This window comes from Scyliorhinus torazame, chromosome 19 (genome assembly GCF_047496885.1).
Source record: "Scyliorhinus torazame isolate Kashiwa2021f chromosome 19, sScyTor2.1, whole genome shotgun sequence".
NCBI lineage: Eukaryota > Metazoa > Chordata > Chondrichthyes > Carcharhiniformes > Scyliorhinidae > Scyliorhinus > Scyliorhinus torazame.
Genome location: NC_092725.1, coordinates 89,692,199 through 89,707,485, shown reverse-complemented (window position 1 = coordinate 89,707,485; position 15,287 = coordinate 89,692,199). Strand labels below are relative to the sequence as shown.

At 57.6% G+C, this 15,287-nt stretch overlaps 1 protein-coding gene across 15 annotated transcripts in view; it reads right to left on the bottom strand.

Moving 5' to 3' along the window:
- nav3 (neuron navigator 3) overlaps positions 1–15,287 on the bottom strand; it is a 1,340,243-nt gene that overhangs the window by 315,668 nt on the left and 1,009,288 nt on the right. The window lies entirely within an intron of this gene.

Genomic DNA, 15,287 nt, shown 5'->3' with positions numbered 1-15,287 from the left:
TCCACATGTCCCCTGATGCCATGAGTATCTGGAAATCTATCAGTCTCTGTCTTGAACATACTCAATGATTGAGCTTCCACAATCCTCAAGGTAGAGAATTCCAACAGTTCTTTACCATCTGAGTGAAAGAATTTCTCCTCATTTCAGTCCAAAATGGTTTACCTCTTCTTCTGAGATGGTTTCCCTGTTTCAAGACTCACAGGGCAAACATCGGGCTGAATTCTACGGTTCTCCTGTCACGTGTTTCTCGGCAGCGTGCCATTCGCTGGCGGCGTGATTCCCGCCATTTGTCAATGGGATTTCCCATTGCAGCTGCACCATGCTGCTGGGAAACCCAGAGGCGGGGGTGTTCTGCCAGCAGGAAAAGTGCATCGCAATGGTTGGAGAATTCCGGCCGTCCTATCCACATCTACCTCAACGTGCCCTGTAAGACTTTTGTAAGTTTCAGTGAGGTCACCTCTCATTCATTGAAACTCTGGACAATACAGGCCCAGCTCCCTGAATCTCTCCTCATAAGACAATCCCACCATCCCAAGGATAAGCTTGGTGGCCCTCCCTCTATGACAAGTCCATCCTTCCTCAGATAAGAAAACCAAAACTGTACACAATACTCTAGGTGCAGTTTCACCAAGATTCGATACAATTGCAGCAAGACATCTTTACTCCTGTCCTCAAATCCCATTGGAATAAAGGCCAACATACCATTTGCCTTCCCAATTGGTTGCTGCACCTGCATACTAGCTTTTAGTGATCCATGAATAAGTACACCCAGGTTCCTTTGCACATCAGCACTTACTAATCTCTCACCATTTAAGAAATACTCTGGGCGGGATTCTCCAATCCCGCGGCAGAGTGTCCACGCCATCGTGAACGCCGTTGTGTTTTACGACGGCATAAACGGGCCGCTCCCACGACTAATTCAGGCACTCCAGGGGGCCAGCACAGCGCTGGAGTGGTTCATACCTCACCAGCTGCAGATCTCGGCGCGAACTGTGCGCCGCGGGATCCGCGCATGCGCAGTTGTGCCGGCGCCAACGAGGACATGTTCAGTGGCACCAGCGCCAATGCGCGCATGCGCAGTTGCCTCCTTCAACGCGCCGGCCCTGTTGCAACATGGCGCAGGACTACGGGACCGGCGCGTAGGAAAGGAGGCCCCCAGCCACAGAGGCTGGCCCGCCGATTGGTGGGCCCCGATCGCGGCCCAGACCACATTGGAGGCCCCACCAGGGTCGGACCCACCCTCCCCCCCCCCGCTAAGGCTGCGACCCGACCCTTACACGCGAGGTCCCAACAGCCCAGAGGTGGTTAGAATGGCGCCGGCGGGACTTGACTCTTTTCTTATGGCCGCTCGGCCCATCCAGGCCGTGGAATCGGTGGGCCGCCCGCGTAGAGCGGCCCGCGACCGGTGCAGTGCCAACCACGCCGCGTCAATGGTGCCGATTCTCCGCTCTGCAGAGAATCACATGCCGGCGTAGGGGCGGTGTGGCGCGATTCGTGCGGCCCGCTGGCGATTCTCCGACCTGGAGGGGGTCGGAGAATCCCGCCCTCTGTCTTTCTGTTTTCTTCTATCAAAATGAATAACTTGACACATTCACATTCCATTCCATATGCCATGTTCTTGTCCATTCACTTAGCCTGTCTAAATCCCCTTGAACTCCCTTGCATTCTTCTCAAAGCCCACATTCCCAGCTAGGTTTGTCTCATTGGCAAATGTGTATATATATTTGGTTACCACATTCAAATTATTGATATAGATTGTGAACAGCCGTGGCCCCGCTCTGATGCTTGTAGCACCCACTTGTCACAGCCTGCCAATCTGAGAATGACCCGTTTATTCCTACTCTCAGTTTTATGTCTGTTAACTAATTCACAATAAATGCCAACATATTACCCTCAATTCTATGCGCTTCAATTTTGTTTACTAACCTTGGGCGAGATTCTCCGACCCCCCGGCCGGGTCGGAAAATCGCCGGGGGCTGGCGTGAATCCCGGCCCCCCCCCCGCGATTCTCCGGCCGAAGTCCCGCTGCTAAAATGCCTATCCCGCCGGTGTAGATTAAACCACCTACCTTACCGGCAGGACAAGGCGGCGCGGGCGGGCTCCGGGGTCCTGGGGGGCGCGCGGGGCGATCTGGCCCCGGCGAGTGCCCCCACGGTGGCCTGGCCCGCGATTGGGGCCCACCGATCCGCGGGCGGGCCTGTGCCATGGGGGCACTCTTTTCCTTCCACCTTCGCCACGGTCTCCACCATGGCGGAGGCGGAAGAGACTCCCTCCACTGTGCATGCGCGGGAATGCCGTCAGCGGCCGCGAACGCTCCCGCGCATGCGCTGCCCGGAGATGTCATTTCCGCGCCAGCTGGCGGGGTACCAAAGGCCTTTTCCGCCAGCTGGCAGGGCATTTAGTACTTTCCAGTCAACAGGAGCTTTTCTAGAATCGATAGAATTTTGAATAATAGCCATTAATGCATCCACTATCTCTCTCTTCTCCTCCTGACTCTCGAATGTAACATTCTCTTCTCTTTAAAGACATCCTTAAAGTCTACCTCTATAACCGGGTTGTAATGGGCCATATCTTCCTCGAAGTGACAACCTGAATCAAATTGTCACTCTGAGAACAATTATTTAAGTGGATTTTCTTTTGAGTCTGTCTTGCCCGACTTTGCAACTCAGGCCGGGTGAGAGCCAGGCATCGCAGCTGACTCTGAGGTCCAGGATTGAAGTCCAGCAGAGTGGGATTGAAGAAGGCCATGCCTCCTTTATTACAACACGAGCTGCTGTAAACCAGGTAAGTAACGGTCCCATTGAAATTGACAAGGTAAGTGCATAAGGTTTGTGGAGAGGATTTGGGGAGGTGGGGGTTCGGGCCTTAGTGCCGGGGGATATTCGGGATGGGGGAGATAGTGGGATGGGGGTCACACCATATTGGGGGAGGGGTCAGACATTTTTGTGGGCGTTGGGGGAGTGTCAGACGTCGGGGGGTTAGGGAGAGATAGGGAGACATGGACCTAGTGGGTGGAAGGGGGCGGACCTCAGGGCGAGGGTGGTGGTTGGTCATTTGGGAGGTGGATTTGATGTCAGGCAGATGGTTTGGATCTCGGGGGATGGTCAGACTTTGGTGGGGGCTGGTCATTGTGAGGGGAGGTCGTACATCAGGAGTGGGGGGGCGGAGTTCCGATTTATTTTGTTCATGGGATGTGGGCGTCGCTGACTGTGCTAGCATTTATTGCCCTTCCCTGAGGGCATTTAAGAGTCAACCACATTGCTGTGGGTCTGGAGTCACATGTAAGCCAGGCCAAGTAAGGATGGCAGATTTCCTTCCCTAAAGAACATTAATGAACCAGATGATTTGTTTTGTGAGGGCCACGAAGAATCCAGCACGAGTTTTAAAGATACAAAGTAATAACATTTATTTACAATAACATGTATATATAACAGCAGCAGCAACTTCCCTTGCTGCACACTCCTTCCTGCTGGTTCCTAAACTGGCCAGCTTTATTTATACTAGGAGTTTACTAATGGTTTCTCCGCCCCCCTCATTGGGGAAGCTCATACTCCCACAGGATTGTGGGATTGTCATTAGTCCCCAGCCAATGGCAAGTAGGCAGGTTATAACAATTTTTTACGACAATCGACAATGGTTGCATGATCATCTTTAGTCTTTTAATACCAGACTTTTTTATTGAATTCAAATTTCACCATTTGCTATGGCGGATTTCGAACCCAGGTCCTTATAACATGACTCTGGGTCTCTGGATTACTAGTGCAGCGACAATACCACAATACCACTGCCTCCTGTGGTCGGCTTGTGGGGAGTCACGGAGGGATTTAATCATGTTAGGGGGTGAGAGTTGAGTCCTCAGGGCAGGGGGGGGGAGGGGGAGGGGGAGTGTGGGTGGTATCTCATGGTGCTCGCAGGGGTGGTGAACACCATGGGGGGGGTTGGGGATATGGATGGATACCTTGCCCAGGAGGTGGGGGGGCAGTTTGTGTACTGGGCAATCGCTGTGCGTAACCTTACCTGGGAAATTCCGAGAGGGGTTTGCCAGCACATCTTTGGGGTATCCCCAAATCCGATGCTGGGGAGCTTGCAAGTTATGGAAAATGATCTCCTCGTGTGGCTCTCTGCCAAATTCTGTTCAGTAACAGTCCTATAAAGCTGCTCTAAAAATATAAGTTGATGTTGCTGTTGTACAAATCAGGGCCGAAATTCTCCGTTATCGGCGGAAAGTCCGCCGATCGGCGCAAAAAACGGCGCAAATCCCACTTGCGTCACTTCATAAAAATGGGCCGATAGTCTCCGGCCCGAAATGGGCTAGCAGCGACGTGACGGGATCCGCGCTTGCGCAATGGTTCACGCCGTGCAGCGTCATACGCGCTGCACGGCGTGACGGCTCATAAGGCCGCGCAGCTCCCCCCCACCCGACCGCAACACCCGACCGCAACACCCGACTGGATGGCTAGCCGTCGTTCAGCCCCGAGGTTCGAGTCACGCGATGTGGAGGCGCTCCTGGACGCAGTGGAGCAGAGGAGGGACACCCTGTATCCCGGGCACGGCCGCAGAGTTGCCCCACGCCACAGCCGGCGTCTGTGGAGGGAAGTGGCAGAGGCCGTCACCGCTGTGGCCCTAACACCACGGACAGGCACCCAGTGCCACAAGAAGGTGAACGACCTCGTCAGAGCAGGCAGGGTGAGCCTCCCCCATATCCCCCATATCCCCCCCTCCCCATATCCCCCCTCCCCCATATCCCCCCTCCCCCATATCCCCCATATCTCCCCCTTCCCCATATCCCCCCCTCCCCCATATCCCCCCTCCCCCATCTCCCCCCTCCCCCATATCCCCCATATCCCCCCTCCCCATATCCCCCTCCCCATATCCCCCATATCCCCCCTCCCCCATATCCCCCCTCCCCCATATCCCCCATATCTCCCCCTCCTCCATATCCCCCCTCCCCCATATCCCCCCTCCCCCATATCCCCCCCTCCATATCCCCCCTCCCCCATATCCCCCTCCCCATATCCCCCCTCCCATATCCCCCCTCCCCCATACCCCCCTCCCCCATATCCCCCCTCCCCCATATCCCCCCTCCCCCATATCCCCCATCCCCCATATCCCCCCTCCCCATATCCCCCCTCCCCATATCCCCCATATCCCCCATATCCCCCCTCCCCCATATCCCCCCCTCCCCCATATCCCCCATATCCCCAAGTGAATCCAGCCCTAACCTTAACCTCTGCAATGCACGCGCAACCGATGGCGTGCATTCATATACCTGCCTAACACTGTTGCCTTTAACCCCTGCCACCAGCCCCCCCCCCACAGGAGAAGCGCGCACACAACAATAGGGAGCATGTGAGGACTGGAGGAGGGCCCGCTGATGAGAGGCCACTGACCGTACACGAGGAAAGGGCCCTGGAACTGGCTGGCGGACCTGAGGACCGGGAGGTTGCTGATGCAGAGGTCAGGGCCCCACGAGCAAGTGAGCCACCAACAGCCCGTCCCCATATCCCCCCTCCCCTATATCCCCCTCCCCCGTATCACCTGATCACTGCCTGATGTCTAACCATGCATGCTTCATTGTGTATCGCAGGACCAAACGTCCAGGCACCCATCCCTGCAGATGCACACCGCCCGCAGGATGCCCCTCGCACACCACGGGAGACGGAGAGACCTGGAGCAACAGGGAGACGACACCCCCGTCACGTGCGGGAGCGACCACCCAGCGATGAGGGGGGCAGCCACAGGCCCCCGTCACATCCGAGCCAGGACACCACTACCCAGGACACCACTACCCAGGACACCCCTACCCGGGACACCACTACCCAGGACACCCCTACCCGGGACACCCCTACCCGGGACAGCACTACCCGGGACAGCACTACCCGGGACAGCACTACCCGGGACAGCACTACCCGGGACAGCACTACCCGGGACAGCACTACCTGGGACAGCACTACCCGGGACAGCACTACCCGGGACAGCACTACCCGGGACAGCACTACCCGGGACAGCACTACCCGGGACAGCACTACCCAGGACACCCCTACCCGGGAAGACGAAATACCGGACAGTGACTCAGAGTGGATGGGTGGAGACGAACCCCCACCCCAAAGTGCCATGGACTCAGAGTGGGACGAAGAGCACGACACAACGCCACTGCTGTCACCAACACCCTCCACCATCGCAGAAACACTCACCACGGTTGGGCACTTTAGTGATGAGGCGTCTGGTACACTCACTGGTGCGCACAACACAGCCGTCCCGGTACAGCAGGTGGAGGTAGGAGCAGCAGAGGGACCGGGTGGTCGGAGGGCAGCCCAGGCCAAGCGAACATCTGCCGCCCAGATGGATCCCGGGTTCCTGCAGTTACCACACCCACACATAGATCCGATGCAACCACCGACACGGAGACGAGCGAATAGGGTGACGGGTGGCTTGCGGCGGCTGCGGTCGCAGGTGGAGGAGTCCACCCGCGTCCAGGAGCTGGGAGTGGTCCCGGTCATGCGTGCCACCCAGGCTGACACCGCACGGGTTGCGTCCGCGGTGGAGGCAATGGGTGCGACGGTGTCAGACATGGGGAACGGTTTGCGAGGCCTGGGGCCTTCCGTGCAGGCGGCGTCTGTGGCCCAGGAAATGGCTGCCCTCTCACAGGAGGCCATGAGCCAGTGCCAGCGCCAGATGGCAGAGGCGCTCAACGCCATAGCCCAGTCTCAGCAGGCCATGGCCCAGTCTCAGCAGGCCATAGCCCAGTCTCTGCAGGCCATGGCCCAGTCTCTGCAGGCCATGGCCCAGTCTCAGCAGGCCATCGCTGAGGGCATCGGCGCCAGTGGCCATGTGCGAGCCGGCGTCGCACTGTCACAGACAGGGTTCGACAACCCCCTGGGCTCCATGGCTGCAAACCTGCAGACCCCTGTCGATACCAGCACGGGCCTCCAGGACTGGCAGCGCCAGATGTCGGGGGCGCGTTGGATGGCCAGTCCGTTCGCATCCCCCACCCATGTAGAGGCCTGGGGGCCATCGGGCACCCCGAGGGAGGAGGAGGTGGTGTGGTCCGTCCCGGCTCCCTCTGTAGGGGAGGTCCCGGTACACCGCGACACCTCGGACTCCCCCCCTTCCGTCCCAGGTGCATCGGGTGGGCAACGGGCAGGACAGGCTGGCAGCTCGCCATCCCAGTCGCCCGGGCCGCAGCCTGGCCCATCTAGCCCAGGACGCCCCAGGAAACGGCCGCCAAAGGGATCCAGTGTCAGAGGGCAGGAATCACAGGAGTCCACCTCCAGTTCTGCTGTACCGTCTGGGGAACCACGTAGACGTAGTCAAAGGGCCCGTAAGGCCAAACAATTAGACACTGAGTAAGTTGGCACGGGTGCAGGGCACAGATGAGTTTTAGGGGCTAGGGCACGTGCATGAACTCCTTTGGTTATTAAAGTCAATGTTACACCTACCGACACTGCTCTGTCCAAAGTGTGCGGGCGTGTCATGTACGTTGAGCGCAAGTGTGTGTGTGACGGGTGGTCTTACCTCAGCCCCAGGTGAGTCTGCCCCCTTCCCCCTGGGCCGCCATCAACATCCCCCGGGCAGAGGACGGGACCGTGCGCTGCAGTGTCACAGCCGCATGCAGGGATGGTCCGGGTGGATGGTGGTACTGTGGCCATGGGTCAGACATAGTCCAACGATGTAGAGCCAGGAGCTCATCGCAGGCAGGTTGTCATCATCCTCCATGGCCTGCGATAGACACGCGTCCACCCGCAACTGGGTGAGCCCAGCCCGTTGTGCCACCGGTGGATCGGCAATTGGGGGGGGGTGGTGTGCATGCGGGTGGGGTGTGTGGGGTTGGGGAGGGGGGTGAGGGTGCTGGGTGGGTGGATGGGTGGGGGGTGTGGGTGGTCGGCTGTTGTCATGGTGTGCGGTCTGTGGCCATACTACCCGATTCCCACGCCCATCTAGTCAGTGAAGCGGGCGTCTATCAGTCTGTCCCGTGCCCGCTGGGCCAGCCGGTAACGGTGGACAGCCACCCGCCTGTGTCTACCCCGTCTGCCCTGACCATTGCCCCCATCCCCCTCATCTGGGGAGGACTGGGCCTCTTCCTGCTGCTCCTCCACTCCGCCCTCCTCTGCCTGCGGCACATCGCCCCTCTGCTGGGCTATGTTGTTCAGGACGCAGCACACCACAATGATGCGGCCGACCCTATCTGACCGATACTGGAGGGCGCCCCCAGAGAGGTCCAGGCACCTGAAACGCATCTTCAGCACGCCAAAGCACCTCTCGATCACTCCCCTTGTCGCTACATGGGCATCATTGTAGCGGTTCTCCGCCTCATTGCGTGGCCTCCGTATAGGCATCATCAGCCACGATCGCAATGGGTAGCCCCTGTCGCCCAGCAACCAGCCCCTCAGCCGGGGATGGCGTCCCTCGTACATGCCGGGGATGGATGACCGCGACAACACGAATGAGTCGTGTACACTGCCTGGGTGACGGGCGCAGACGTGCAGGATCATCATGCGGTGGTCGCAGACCACCTGTACGTTCATTGAATAGGTCCCCTTCCTATTAGTGAACACGGCCCTGTTATCTGCAGGTGGCCGCACGGCGACGTGCATCCCATCGATCGCGCCCTGGACCATGGGGAACCCGGCAATGGCAGAGAAGCCCACGGCCTGGGCATCTTGGCTGGCCCGGTCCACGGGGAAGCGGATGTAGCGGTGCGCCATGGCATAAAGGGCATCTGTCACTGCCCGGATGCACCGATGCACCGATGTCTGCGATATGCCGGACAGGTCCCCACTCGGTGCCTGGAATGACCCCGTTGCATAAAAGTTCAGGGCCACCGTAACCTTGACGGACACGGGGAGAGGGTGTCCCCCGCCAGTGCCACGCGGTGACAGGTGTGCCAGCAGGTGGCAGATGTGTGCCACGGTTTCCCGGCTCATCCGGAGTCTCCTCCTGCATTCCCGGTCCGTGAGGTCCTGGTATGACTGCCGGGGCCGGTACACACGGGGCGCCCTCGGGTGACTCCGTTGCCGTGGGGCCGCGACGTCCTCCTCCCCCTCCTCCCCCTGTCGGTCAGGTGTCCCTCCAGCCTGGGCGGCTGCCGCCTGCCCCTCTGCGGCAGCCTGCACCGCCTCTCTGGCACGCTCCTCCTCCTCCTCATCCAGGGCAACATAGACATGAGCGGCTGCCACCACGGCGGCCAACATCGCTGGATGGTCTGAAAACATGACGGCATGGTGGGGGGGAGGGGAACGACGACATGTCATCATTGCCCATATCCCTCCTCCCCCCAACCAGGTGGCATGGACCGCATGGGTCCAACTGTTGGAGGCTGGCACCTGGCCAGGTGGACCAACTCATTTGCCCTCCCATCACCCACCCCAGCACGGACCCCCTCCCCAACCCCCAACCTCCACCCCAGCACGGACCCCCCCCCCCAACCTCCACCCCAGCACGGACCCCCCCCCCAACCTCCACCCCGGCACGGACCCTCTCCCCAACCTCCACCCCAGCACGGACCCCCCCCAACCCCCAACCTTCACACCAGCACGGACCACCCCCCCAACCTCCACCCCGGCACGGACCCCCTCCCCAACCTCCACCCCAGCACGGACCCCCTCCCCAACCTCCACCCCAGCACGGACCCCCCCCCAACCCCCAACCTCCACCCCAGCACGGACCCCCCCTCCCAACCTCCACCCCAGCACGGACCCCCCCCCCAACCTCCACCCCAGCATGGACCCCCCCCCCAACCTCCACCCCGGCACGGACCCCCTCCCCAACCTCCACCCCAGCACGGACCCCCCCCAACCCCCAACCTCCACCCCAGCACGGACCCCCCCTCCCAACCTCCACCCCAGCACGGACCTCCCCTCCCAACCTCCACCCCAGCACGACCCCCCCCCCCCAACCTCCACCCCAGCACGGACCCCCCCCCAACCTCCACCCCGGCACGGACCCCCCCCCCCAACCTCCACCCCAGCACGGACCCCCCCCAACCTCCACCCCAGCACGGACCCCCCCTCCCAACCTCCACCCCAGCACGGACCCCCCCCCCAACCTCCACCCCAGCACGGACCCCCCCCCCAACCTCCACCCCGGCACGGACCCCCCCCCCCAACCTCCACCCCGGCACGGACCCCCTCCCCAACCTCCACCCCAGCACGGACCCCCCCCAACCCCCAACCTCCACCCCAGCACGGACCCCCCCCAACGCCCAAACTCCACCCCGGCACGGACCCCCTCCCGGCACTCCCCCGGAGCCCAGCCTACTCTAACCACCCCCCCCCCCCGCCGCACACACACACACACAAGCCGAGACACACCTCTCCTCACGCAATCAGTCTGCGGCCACGCCATTTCCTGCCCAGAGCCAACCCCCCAGGCCGTCACTCACCTCCTCGCTGGTCGGCGTGAGCCTGGAGCACCGGGTCACGCCGATGAAAAGGAGGTTTGATTGACGTCGACGTGAACGGTCATCACGTCGACGGGACTTCGGCCCATCCGGAAGGGAGAATATCGGCAGGCCGAAAATCGGCTGCCTTGCGCAGACCCGTGACATTCTCTGCGGCAGCGGCGCCATTAACGCCCCGCCGACTTTTCTCCCTTCGGAGACTTCGGCGGGGGCGGGGCGGGATTCACGGCGGCCAACGGCCATTCTCCGACCCGGCGGGGGGTCGGAGAATGACGCCCCAGATAACAGCTGGGGTAAATTATAATCTAAACTGCAAACCCCGGAATACATCAAGTTCATTGCAGAAACTTTAGGAACAGGCACAAAACTCTTGTTCTACCTCCCAAGTCTGTTCTGCTGTTTTGTAATGTACAACATTTTTTTAGCGGGAGGTTTAGATTTCCACAGTACCTTGTGAGAAGGAGTGCTTTCTAAACCCTGAACCTTTCACTCAGCACAGCGTCATCTGCGTAAAGAGTTTCTCTGGTCATTGAACAGTGCTTTCATACAATCAACTCCATCTAACATCATTCAATTTATCGAGTTTCTATGTGATAAGGAAAGTTTAATGTTTACTGGCAGGCTTCTGAGATATATATTTATATATGTCTCTCATGAACCTCTGTCCATCAAAGCACTGCTAGACAAGTGAAAAGATTTATTTTATAAAGCGTGAATAAATTGTTTCATTAGCCGCTGTTCAAGGTGCACTGTCAGACCAAATTTCAATTTTCAGTGACAGATGTAAAGGATCATAGAATCTACAGTGCAGAAGGAGGCCGTTCGGCCCATCAAGTGTGCACCGGTCCTTGGATAGAGCACCCTACTTAAGCTCACGCCTCCACCCTTTCCACGTAACCCCACTTAACCTTTTGGACACTAAGGGGCAATTTATCATGACCAACCCACCTAACCTGCACATCTTTGGACCGTGGGAGGTAACCAGAGCACCCGGAGGAAACCCACGCAGACACGGGGACGAAGTGCAAACTCCACACAGACAGTTACCCAAGGCCGGAATTAAACCTGGGTTCCTGGAGCTATGAGGCAGCAGCGCTAACCACTGCCATGCCACCCCTGAAACTGGTATTTTGGCATCAAATAAGCTAAAGATGAAGGTCTGGAAAAAGATTTACTTTGCCGTCATGTGTTAAAGAAACATAGCATTTACATTTCTATAGCACCCTTTAAACATTTCACAACACTTTGCAGCCAATTAAGTATTTTTTGAAGTATAGGCACTGTTGTAATGTTGTGAAACACAGCAACCAATTAACACAAACAAGGCCCCACAACAACAAAGACTGGATCATCCAATTCACCTGTACCAATGTTGGGCGAGATAAATATTGGTCATGAACGCGGGGAGGAACTCTGCTCATTTTAAGAAGAATGCAATCGTTACCTGAGACAGCAGACAGGTCCGAGGTATAATGTTGAATATGAAAGGCAACACTTCCAACAGTGCATCGTTCCTGCAGGACTGACTCTCCAAGAGTGCACTGCCTGAGGGTCTGCACTGAGGAACTGCTGCACTATCAGAGAGGCAGTGCTGAGGCAGCACTGGACTGTCAGAGGGTCAGTACCGAGGGAGGGTTGCACTGTCAGAGTGTCAGTACTGAGAGAGTGGTGCACTGTCAGAATATCCGTACTGAGAGAGGGTTGCACTGTCACAGTGTCAGTACTGAGAGAGTGGTGCACTGTCAGAGTGTCAGTACTGAGGGAGTGGTGCACTGTCAGAGAGTTAGTACTGAAAGAGTGGTGCACTGTCAGTTTTGTTGAGGATGTTACGAACAAAATTGATACAAGGAAGTTGATGGACGTCATATAATTGGATAACGTTCGTATGGAAATCAAAGGTTATTGGGAGTAGATGGGAATTGGAATTCGAAACAGATCAAATGATATTTGTGAAAGCAGAATAGGCTCAAGGGGCTGAATGGCCTACTTTCATTTGTTCTTATGTATATTTGTTTATATTTTCAGAAGGCTTTTGATAAAGTCCCACCCAGGAGATCGGTTAGTAATGTTAAAGCACATGGGTTATGAGTTAATGTACTGGTATGGATTGAGGATCTGCTAACAGGCAGAAAACGGACAGTAGGAATAAACGGGTCATTCTCACTTTGGCAGGCTGTAACTAGTGGGGTACTGTAAGGATCAGAACTTCATAGAGTCATAGAATCCCTACAGCGCAGAAGGAGGCCATTCAGTCCATCGATCTGCACCAACCCTCGGAAAGAGCACCCTAACCAGGCTCCTGCCCTATCGCTGCGACCCCACCTAATCTGCACATCTCTGGACACTAAGGGCAATTTATCATGGCCAATCCACCCAACCTGCTCATCTTTGGACTGTGGGAGGAAACCCACACAGAAACGGAGAGAACATGCAAACTCCACCCAAGGCTGGAATTGAATCCAGATCCCTGCCGCTGTGGGGTAGCAATGCTAACCACTGTGCCAACGTACCGCCCCACTTGGGCCTCAGCTGTTCACAATATATATCAGTCATTTGGATGCGGGGACCAAATGTAATATTTTCAAGTTTGCAGATGACACGAAGCTAGGCGGAAATATATGTTGTGAGGAAGATGCAAAGCGGATTCAAAGGGATTTGGACAGACTGAGTGAGCAAGAACATGGCAGATCGGATATAATGGGGAAAAATGTGAGGTTATCCACGTTGGTACGAGGAACAGATGTGCAGAATATTTCCTAAATGGAGAGAGATTAGAAAGTATGGATGCACGAAGGGACCTGGGTGTCCTTGTCGATATGTTACTGAAAGCTAACATGCAGGTGCAGCCAGAAATGAGGAAGATGAATGATTATGTTCGCATTTATCACAAGAGGGTTTGAGTACAGGAGAAATTAAGGGCGGGATTGTCCGATCGACGACGGCACAATCGCGATCGGCCGGAGAATCCATTTTTATGCCAAAATCAGGGGCAGTGCCCCTCAAAAACGGCGTACCTGAGGAGTATGCTGCACGGCGTTGGAAAGGCTACAGGACATCACCCGATGCTCCGCCCCGTCGTCGGTCGCGTGTCCTCTCACTTTTCGTAAGCCTGGCGGCTGCGGACTGTGTCCAGCGCCGGCACAGTCGGGGGTGGGAGGGCCATTCCACTGACAGGAGGAGCCTCGGCAGGAGCTGGGAGGACTGGTGGGGGGTGGTCTGGGGGTGGCGAGGGGGCAGTTTTTGGAAGGCTGGGACGACAGCCGCTGCCACGTTGTATGGCGTAGCTGCCGCAGGCCGCCACCGTGCGCATGCGCAGCCATGGACCAACCCATTCTGCGTCCATATCTGCAGGTGAAGCCGGGGGCTTTAGGTGGCGAAGCTGCTAGTCCCCACCGGGCGGAGCATTGATGCGGGGGCGCCGCCGACATTTTGGTAGTAAGACCAGATCGATCCTGTGGACATAGCCGCACAATCGGAGAATCGAGCCCCAAGTCTTGCTTCAATTGTGTGGAATCTTGGTAAGACTGCACCTGAATCCCCTTACCTCAACGGATATTATTGTCATAGAGGGAGGACAACAAAGGTTCACCAGACTTGTTCCGGGGATGACAGGACTGTCCTACGAAGAGAGATTGGGCAACCGGAGTCTGTATTCTCCAGAGTTACGAAGAATGAGACCTGGGGCGAAATTCTCCCCCAACGGCGCGATGTCCGCCGACTGGCGCCCAAAACGGCGCCAATCAGACGGGCATCGCGCCGCCCCAAAGGTGCGGAATGCTCCGTATCTTTGGGGGCCGAGCCCCAACATTGAGGGGCTAGGCCGACGCCGGAGGGATTTCCGCCCTGCCAGCTGGCGGAAATGGCGTTTGTTGCCCCGCCAGCTGGCGCGGAAATGCGGCGCATGCGCGGGAGCGTCAGCGGCCGCTGACAGTTTCCCGGCGCATGCGCGGGAGCGTCAGCGGCCACTGAAAGTTTCCCGCGCATGCGCAGAGGGGAGAGTCACTTCCGCCTCCGCCATGGTGGAGACCGTGGCGGAGGCAGAAGGGAAAGAGTGCCCCCACGGCACAGGCCCGCCCGCGGATCGGTGGGCCCCGATCGCGAGCCAGGCCACCGTGGGGGCACCCCACGGGGTCAGATGGCCCCCCCCCCCCAGGACCCCGGAGCCCGCCCACGCCGCCTGGTCCCGCCGGTAAATACCAGGTTTAATTTACGCCGGCGGGACAGGCAATTTCTGGGCGGGACTTCGGCCCATCCGGGCCGGAGAATTGAGCGGGGGGTCCCGCCAACCGGCCTGGCGGGGGGTCGGAGAATGACGCCCCAGGACTCATACTTTTAAAAAATATATAAATTTAGACTACCCAATTATTTTTTTCCAATTAAGGGGCAATTTAGCATGGCCAGTTCACCTACCTTGCACAACTTTGGGTGTGGGGGTGAGACCCACACAGGCAGGGGCAGAATGTGCAAGCTCCACACAGACAGTGAACCGGGGCCGGGATCAAACCTGGGTTCTCAGTGCCGTAGGCAGCAGTGCTAACCACTGCGCCACCAAGCCGTCCTTGTGGTCTCCTACTTAAAGGAATAGACAGGGTAGATGCAAGTAAGATGTTTCCCTTGGTTGGAGAGCATAGAACCAGTGGGTGCAGTTTCAAAATAAGAGGTAAGACATTTTTTTGATTCTTTCATGGGATGTGGGTAGCTCTGGCGAGCAGCATTTATTGCTTGAACTGAATGGCTTGCAAGGCCCATTTCAGGCAGCATTTAAGAGTCAACCACACAGTCCAAACCAGGCAAAGGTAGCAGATTTCCTTTCTGAAAGGACATTAGTGAACCAGCCAGGCTTTTAACAATGGTTTCACAGTTAGACTATTCATTGCAGATTTTTATT